Source organism: Stegodyphus dumicola, chromosome 2 (genome assembly GCF_044657685.1).
Source record: "Stegodyphus dumicola isolate Sdum_Otavi_A_Nest chromosome 2, ASM4465768v1".
NCBI lineage: Eukaryota > Metazoa > Arthropoda > Arachnida > Araneae > Eresidae > Stegodyphus > Stegodyphus dumicola.
Genome location: NC_140769.1, coordinates 211068539 through 211077461, shown reverse-complemented (window position 1 = coordinate 211077461; position 8923 = coordinate 211068539). Strand labels below are relative to the sequence as shown.

The 8923-nt window shown below is 35.8% G+C and overlaps 1 protein-coding gene across 2 annotated transcripts in view; it reads right to left on the bottom strand.

Annotated features, from left to right (window-relative positions):
- LOC146998819 (alcohol dehydrogenase class-3-like) overlaps positions 1-8923 on the bottom strand; it is a 116865-nt gene that overhangs the window by 16609 nt on the left and 91333 nt on the right. The window lies entirely within an intron of this gene.

The following is an 8923-nucleotide window of genomic DNA, read 5'->3' as shown; positions in this document are numbered from 1 at the left end:
ATAACTAAGTACCAAAATTCGCCACATCGCAAGTCACGACAATACCCCTTTCCTGGCTCCCGGCCACTTTATAGTTGAGAAAAACGGGTCATAGCAGTACAGCAGTAAAGTCGCTGAACGCTGGTAGTTTGACCTGGACTCAATTTTGGGCGAACGGGCTGGCTGCATCGGCGTTATCGTCTTTTCCCCCATACATAACGTGGGTATGAGTCAGTTTTCCTTAGACATTTCTCCAGGAAAGTATCACTGCCCTTACTGAGGTAGTGTGCTATGCCGTAATCAAATAAACCAAGCCAAAAATGTGAAGAAAACGACGAAACTGCGATGCAGCTAGGATATGAACCCTGTTCGAACTACCTGTTTTCACCTATTTTTCCGCTTTGCCTCTGGTGAGCTAAATACAATTTGAAATGAATTGTATTAAGGAACTGGCAGAATTGAAGACTTTTAAGATTATATGACTGAATGTTGCTAAACATGATAGAAGCGGTAAAGCCATGTAAGAAATTATTTGACTTTATATGATATATCTCAAGATTTGTAAGCAATAAAAATAAACAATTCTCCCTGAATAAAACAAAAATCGGCTGCGTTTTCTTTCGATCTAGTTCCTTTCCAGTTTGTAGAATTAAGAACTAAATTACGTTTAGACTTTTTAAAGGTTCATGTCGTAACAAGCAAACCTTTTCTTTATGTTTGAACGTAAAGAGCTCTTTGTCCCCGCTAAGGTCTTTGAAATATTAAATTATAAACTGTTAGCTAAAAGTTGATTACGTTCGATTAGTAATTTACTTAAATAAGTGATTAGACAGAAATTATAATTATTTAATCGTCCATGTATGAACTTTTTAAAAGTCGCACAACATATTAAGCAGCAAGTTTTCTGTTTATGCTTCAACCTAAGACAGACAGAAGTCTTTCTTCCCGCAGGGTGTTGATTTTGATTGATGTATTGAGATTACGGTAAAGCACACTAGAGCTATCTGCCTAAGGAAATGGATGCCTTTGTGGAGGTCTTTCTAAGGGAAACTGGCTCGTATACACATTACACGTGCGGAAAACCACGAGAATGTGCATGCAGCTAGAGGATTCGAACCTCGCCCGAACTGCCAGTGTTCAGCAACTTTTACCGCTCGGCCGCTAGTGGGCCTCTCCTCGCAGGTCGAAAGATCAAGCTTAGAGCGAACAAAGGGAAATTCTGTGTGAGAGAAAGCTAATTGTGCAGCATTTTAATACAGAATTTTTTAAAGACCAGATAAAATACTGCATTAAAAAAATGTTTGATTGGAATGTATTAATTTCTTCTCATTCAAGGCGATTACACTTAATTAACCATTCACTTTTTGTTGGGAATTAACAGAAATATTTCGAAAACTAGATCATTTGGGATACGGTTTATATGCTTTCACTATAAAGAATCAAATTGGAAAAAGGTTAAAAAGTCGCGAAGAAAAGTCTCTTTTCTGTGTTATAAGGGCAAAAAATATCTTTTACTTATATATGCTATTAAAGAAGTGTGTGTCTTAATACAGTGTAAATTGATGGTTTAAAATTCATTTTATCTGGTAGTATCATTTAACTTTTACAGTGAGTGTTATTTTATCCTACGAGTATCACCCATAAGGAAGGTTTCTTTCTAGCAAGTTGTAAAAAAAGTCGATTGCAAAATTTGTGTCGTATTTTTAACTGCCTACCTTCAAAGTGAAAATCTGATCTTTTGCTTTTGTTTATTATTTGAAAGAAAATTACTAAGTAGTAGCATTATTTTCAAATAATAATTGTGAGGGAAAAAATCAAATAAATATAAATAAAAAAAATTTTGAAAGCATTCAGATTTTACATTACGCCCAAAGGGGCGCTTTTTTAACATTTTGTATGTTACCTTTACTTATTAAATATCATGTTCTTCGCATTTAAACCATAAAATTCAGTTCGTCAGCAATATTGCAAAATAATGTTAAACGGGGCATAGCTTTAGAATTTCCAATACACAGTCTCGCGCTCTGGAGATAAAAATGATTTTTCCTTACAGTCTTGCCGTTGTTCGCTTTGAAATCGTGGAGTTTGTTAATAAAAAATTTGTTAAAGTTTTACAAAATATAAAATCGAGAATTAAACAAATTCTAAATTTCGGCTTCCAAATGCCCATATTTGGGTGGAAATGTTCAGTATTCAAAGTTTGATGACTCTAGGTATTGTTGTTTTATCACAATGCGAGAAACATACAGGGGTTGGACAAAAATATGGAAACACCTTTAAAAAAACATGTTTCTTTGCTTAATATGAGGTAGGAAACCCGTTGGCATCCAAAACAGCTTGCAGTCTTCTCGGAATGGATAAATACAGTTCCTGTTTGTTTGCCAAGGGAATATTATACCATTCTTCCTGCAAAACGGTGGCAAGTTCAGATAACGATGTTGGCGGTGGATAACGAGAACGCACTTTCCGTTCCAATGTAGACCACAAAGGTTCGATAATATTCAGGTCTGGTGACTGTGGTGGCCAGGGGAGATGGGACAACTCATCCTCGTGCTCAGAAAACCAGTCCTGGACAATGTGAGCTGTGTGAACAGGGGCTTTGTCATCTTGGAAGACACCATCACCATCGGGGAACAAAGTTTGTACCATGGGATGAACTTGATCGGCCAAAATGTTCACATAAGTCTTGGCAGTCATGTGCTCTGACACAGTTATCATGGGGCTAGCAGAGAACCACGATATGGCTGCCCAAACCATAACAGAACCCCTGCCATGTTTCACTCTTGGCAACAAGCAGTCTGTATTATAGGCTTGAGATGGCGTTCTTCAGACGTAAACTCGGCCAGAAGTGGGAAACAATGTGAAAGAAGACTCGTCAGACCATATTACTCGCTTCCACTGCTCTGTAGTCCAGGCTTTATGACTTAAACACCACCTTTTCCTGTTACGGGCATTAGCATCACTGATGAGTGGCTTCTCAATTGCAGCACGGTCAGCAATTCCCTGTTTATGAAGCTCCCTTCTAATTGTTTTGGTACTCACAGGGTTTAATAACACAACATTCATTCAGGCAGTAACTTTTGCAGCTGTGGTCTTCTTATTTTTCGTCACAATTGCCCTTAATGATCGTCTGTCACGATCACTCAGGACACACTTTCGTCCGCGCTGTGATTTAGCAGATGATGTTTTTCCGCTTTTCAAATATGCGGAATAAATCTTTGATACAGTACCTCTTGAAACACTAAACACCTCGGCTACCTTGCTTACGGAAGCACCTACCATACGTGCTCCAACACTTTGCCCACGTTCGAAGTCTCTTAACTCTGACATAATGCAATGACAACCTCACATAACTGTACTCCGACAACAACTGAACTGTTTACCACATTTACGAAGTTGTATAGGTGGCGTCAGTAGTCAAAAATGCCAGCGCCACCTACATATTTCATTAAAATCAATCTTTCTTTTCAAACGTGCATTTCACAAGGTGTTTCCATATTTTTGTCCATCCACTGTACATAACATTCATGCAGACTCTTCATTAAATATAACACAACGGGGCTCTAATATTCGGCGGCAACAATTTAAAAAGTGAACCGACATTTATAGTGAGCCAACGTAGAATGCTGAAACGAAATTAATAGTCCTTCTGGGCAAATCGCCTCTTTGGAAAAATAAAAATACAATTTATTACAATGATGGGAACGAAAAGCGGAATATTGGGACATTAATTTATTCAGAAATGCTTATAAGGTATTTCTCCCACTTCCCTAGCGTGCCTTCGTGGTGTAATGGTAGTACGCTGGGCCGGTATTCCAGAGGTCCGTGGTTCGATTCCAAGTGAAGGCGGTTGCATATTTTTCATCTTTTCTGCTTCTAATTAACCTAATGACTCTACAAGTGACACCCAAATTAAAAGGGTTGTGGATGAAGATTCTCCACACCCAGGATTTGGCGACTAGGTCCCCTAAAACCCTAGTCACCCTTTCAAAAAGGGGAGTATATAATGTATTTCTCCCACTTTCCTAGCGTTCTTCGGGTGTAGTGGTTCTGCACGTTGGGCCGGTATTCCAGAGGTCCGTGGTTCGATTCCCGGCGAAGGCGGTTGTTAATTTTTCATCTCTCTGGCTTCCAAAAAATCCTAATGATTCTACATGCTTTATTAATGTCGCTTTTAATTTAGATGATTTTGTAGAGTAAACCATTAGGCCAAATTTTGTCAAATGCGATGTCCAGGAAGCAGGCAACGAAACAAGATTTATTATTAAAAGCTTCTGCAATTTTTTTCTGCTAAAATTGAGAATTAGTTGTTGAATGTCCTTGACGAAAGCCGAATTGATTATTCTGAATGTTGGAGTGGGATCTGACCTTTCAGGTCAGGTCAGGTCATAACGTTATACTTCAAGTTTTGTACTAATAAAAGTACATTACTTGACCTGTTATATTATCCATTAAAGGCCTTAGAAATGTATTGGTGCTTGTCTCATAGGGATGCATGTAAGTAGTAAAATAGATTCCTGAATCACAGTGTTAATTCGAGATGTTGATTACAAAAGTGACATCTATGCCAGGGATGTAATTTCAATTTACTAACGTAAGTCAGAGGTGCTGGTCACGTGTGCTATTTCCGTGATGTTGATTGGCAGAGTCGAGAGATGCTCAAGATGACATATTTTGCTCTATATTAAAATAAATAATAGACTATTTACAAATCTGATGAATAGAATTGTATTCTAACATTATCAGTAAACTTAGAAAAATATCAGTATGATGATGCTGATGCATGATGATTAAAGAAAAATATAACTTGAGTATAGAGGTGTAGCTGCTAATCGGCCAATACAGTTGCAGATAAATAAGGTAATTCCTTCAATAAAAATTCATTCAAGGTTCAAAAGAATTGAAGTATAGCAAAAATCTTGAGTAAATACTGAATAATAAAATAATAAAATACGATGATGAGTATATACATATGTTACCAACGAACATTGTGATGAATTGTCCTTGGTCTTTTGTACGGCTGTTCTATAATGTAATCGTAATTGCCCATGTTTTTGACGAGATTTGAGGGATGATTTTCGATTTTATTGTAGAATTTATAGACGGTCTTTAGTATTTCTTCGTTAGTTGTGTTAATTTTCATATGTCTATGTAGGACTTCATTTCTTACGAACCACGGAGCACCCAGCATGGTTCTTATGATTTCATTTTGCAATGTTTGCAGAGGCTTTCTGTTCGTGCGTGCTGCTGCTGCCCACTGGCGAACCGTAAAGCATTACAGGACTTATGAGTTGTAAATAGATATTTTTTTTTGTATTTATGCTCAGTTTCGAGTGTCTATTGATTATTGAATATACACTCATAAAAGCTTGCATAGTTTTGGCTTTGGTAGCTTGTGGATGAATTTTAAAATTAAGTTTGGAATCTAGGTTAATGCCAAGATATTTGACTGAGTTATCTGTATTGACCGGTTGATTATTAATGTACAGATGATCGCATACAGGTCTTCTATTAGTGCGTTTGAAGATGATATTAGTACTTTCCTGTGAATTAATTTTAATCTTCCATTTTTGGAGTCAATCTTGGATATTATTAACAGCATTTTGCAATTTGTGTTGAGCATAGGTAAGGTTGATGGATGTAGAAAAGATAGCAGTACTATCAGCATACTGAGCTAACTCAGTACCTGGATAATTTGGGAAATCATTTATATAAATAATGTAGAGATAAGGAGCCAAATTTGCTCCCTGAGGGACGCCAGCATTAATTTTTCTTTTGTTTGAGTAGTCAGAGTTGATTCTAACTTGGAAGTATCTGTTTTGCAGATAATTGAAGATAATGATGATTAGAGCAGGAGGGAAATTGTAGGTAATAAGTTTGAATATAAGGCCAGTATGCCAAACTTTGTCAAATGCTTTTTCCACATCGAGGAAAAGAGCAGCTACTGTTTCCTTTTTATTAAAGGCTTCACCGATCTTTTCAACGATGCGGGAGACTTGGTGAGTGGTGGAGTAATTTTTCCTGAAGCCAAACTGATAAGGAGAAATTATGCTATTATCTTGAGCATATTGTTGCAATCTTTTTTGAATGATTTTTTCAAATAATTTGGAAATAGTAGGTAAAAGAGAAAATGGTGTAACTTGTGGTTAATTTTTTGTCCTTTCCAGGTTTTTTAATGACAATAATAGTAGCAATTTTCCAGACATTAGGGATGTAATTATTCCTCAGGCTGTCATTGAATAAGTTGACAAGAAAGATCATAGCTTTTTTAGGAAGATTCTGTATGGCAGTATTTGAAATTTTGTCATAACCGCTGGCTTTTTTAGGATTTAAATGCTTAATCAGATAGAATACTTCAGAGGGAGTGTTAGGAGGATTAGCTGTGCTCCTATTGGAATTAATAAAGTTATGAACTTGTTCTTTAATGTTGTTGTCTTCCGGATGCGAAAAGTTATTTTTGAATTGTTCTTCATAGACATCTGCAAATTCATTGGCAATATCTACAGGATGATAAATAACTGTGTTGTTGTTCTCAATAGGTCCAATTTTCTGGTTGGTATTTCTTAGTTTTCTGGCTAATTTTCAAACAGAATGATCTGTATGAGATAAGTTTTCTACAGAGTCGTTCCAGCTGTCTTTTTTAAATTCAAAGATAGAATGATCTGTATGAGATAAGTTTTCTACAGAGTCGTTCCAGCTGTCTTTTTTAAATTCAAAGCATAATTTTTTGACTGTGTAGTCACATCTTTTATAATTATTATGATCTCTCTGGTCTCTAGTTCTCTGCCAGATCTTCCTTAATCTGTTCTTGTTTCTAATTTCTTCTACAATATTGATAGGAAGGGAGTAGTCTTTTTTGGATGAATTTCTAGTTGCTTTATTGATGGCATCCAGAATTTTATTGTTAAATTTAGTAGTTGCTTCTTCTATTAAGTCTGGAGTAGTCATTTTAGCTGCAGCAGAGATATTGTTGTATAAGATATTAAACTAGTATATTTAAAGTCAGTCGAGTTTACTTGAGTAGGCTGTGGGGGCATATAATGCTTAATATTATTCAAAATGAACATAATGGGATTATGATCAGAGTCCAGGTCTGTGATATTGATAAGGTCTGGAATTTGAGGGATATTGCAGGTAATAAGTATGTCTATAACATAAGAGATGTGGTTATTATTAGCCGAAATGTGTGTTGGCTCTGTGGTAGCTAGAATATTGATAGGAGAGTTTTGCATATAATTATACAATCTAACTCCATTACTGTTAGTAAGTCTGGAGTGCCATGCTGGGTGTTTGCAATTTAGATCACCTGCAATGATGATAGGGTATCCCAAGTTGGAGATATAGTCAATTTCGGCAGTATTGATAATTTTTTGAGGTGGTTTGTGCACTGAAACAATTAGATATGGAGTATAATTATTGCTTTAGATTAGGCAGGCACAAGCTTCTATTGTAGAAAAATTTGGCAGAAGATATTCAGTATGTTTGACTGAATTTTTTACAATGATAGCTGTACCTCCTCCACTTTTGTGCATTTTATCATTTCTATAGACTCCATAATTTGCAACTTTGAATTTTTTATTGGGCTTGAGATGTTTCATTGAGTAACATCATATCTAGGTTGTTTTCAAACAAAAATTTAGTATTTTGTAAATGCTGCCTTAGTAAACCATCACAATTGTAGAAAATTATCTTGGTGTAGTTTAGTCTATTAAAATTTGAATAATTTTGGAAATTGTTTGTATTAGTCATTATTGATATTTTTGTAGATCCTGAGTGCTTCAAATCCTACAGTCATTTTGTCAGTGACAAATTTAGCATTACAGAAGTCATCATAAAGATCATATATTGAAGCCATGAAAGCTATGAATTTGTCTAGGTTTTCCCCTGTACGTTCATGCCTGTTATTTATATTTTTTCTCGGGATTGTTCCTTTTTGGCATTAGAATTGGAATTTTTGATGGGATTTATTTTATTTTAAACTTCAGTTGCATATGAGTTAGTGTTTTCAGATTGGTTAGCAGTATCACGTGACCTGTCATAACTTTTTTGAGAGTTTTCTGAGGTAGCATTGCTTTGAATATTTTCCATTTCAGAATATTTAATATTTTTTTATTTCTTCATTGTGGTTATCGTTACTATTTAGATTTCCTGGTCTGCGTGGGCAAGAGATAGAGGATGCTAGGTGCGGTCCCAGGCATAGGATACACTTTGCATTATAATTTTGGGTGCCCTTAAAAGAGCAGAGATGGGATCTGTGATTTTCAGCACATCTTACCAAGAACAGACACTATAGTACCATATGATTCCTGCCGCGCCTGAACACAGCGAGGTGTATTATGACACGCTCGCTGTGTATGATTGTATCGTTGACAGTTATAACACTGGGTAGGCCCAGGTTTAGATTTGTATTTAATAATGCGGACCCATAGTCTTATGATTTTTTCGAGGACTATGGGTCCGCATTATTAAATACAAATCTAAACCTGGGCCTACCCAGCGGTACAACTGTCAACGATACAATCATAGTGATAATTTTTCGCGTTTTCACTCTTCTGATTTAAAGCATAGTTGCTGCAGTGGACGATTTTTCACCAAATATAAACAAATATTTCACTTCTTTTCTCATGATTCACTCTTCCACACATGCAGATGCAACTTTTAAGTAATTTAAGGGGCGTTTTTTTAACATTTTGTGTGTTGCCTTTATTTATTAAATATCGTGTTCTTCGCACTTAAACCATAAAATTCAGTTCAACAGCAATATCCAAAATAATTTTAAAATCAGCATATTTTTAGAATTTCCAAAACACAGTCTCGTGTGCTGGAGTGTTTCTTTTTTTTTTTTTTTTTTTTTGTTTTGTTGTTGTTGCCAATTCTCGCTTTGAAATCGTTGAGTTTCTTAATCAAAAAACTCATAAATGTTTTACAAAATATGAAACAGATA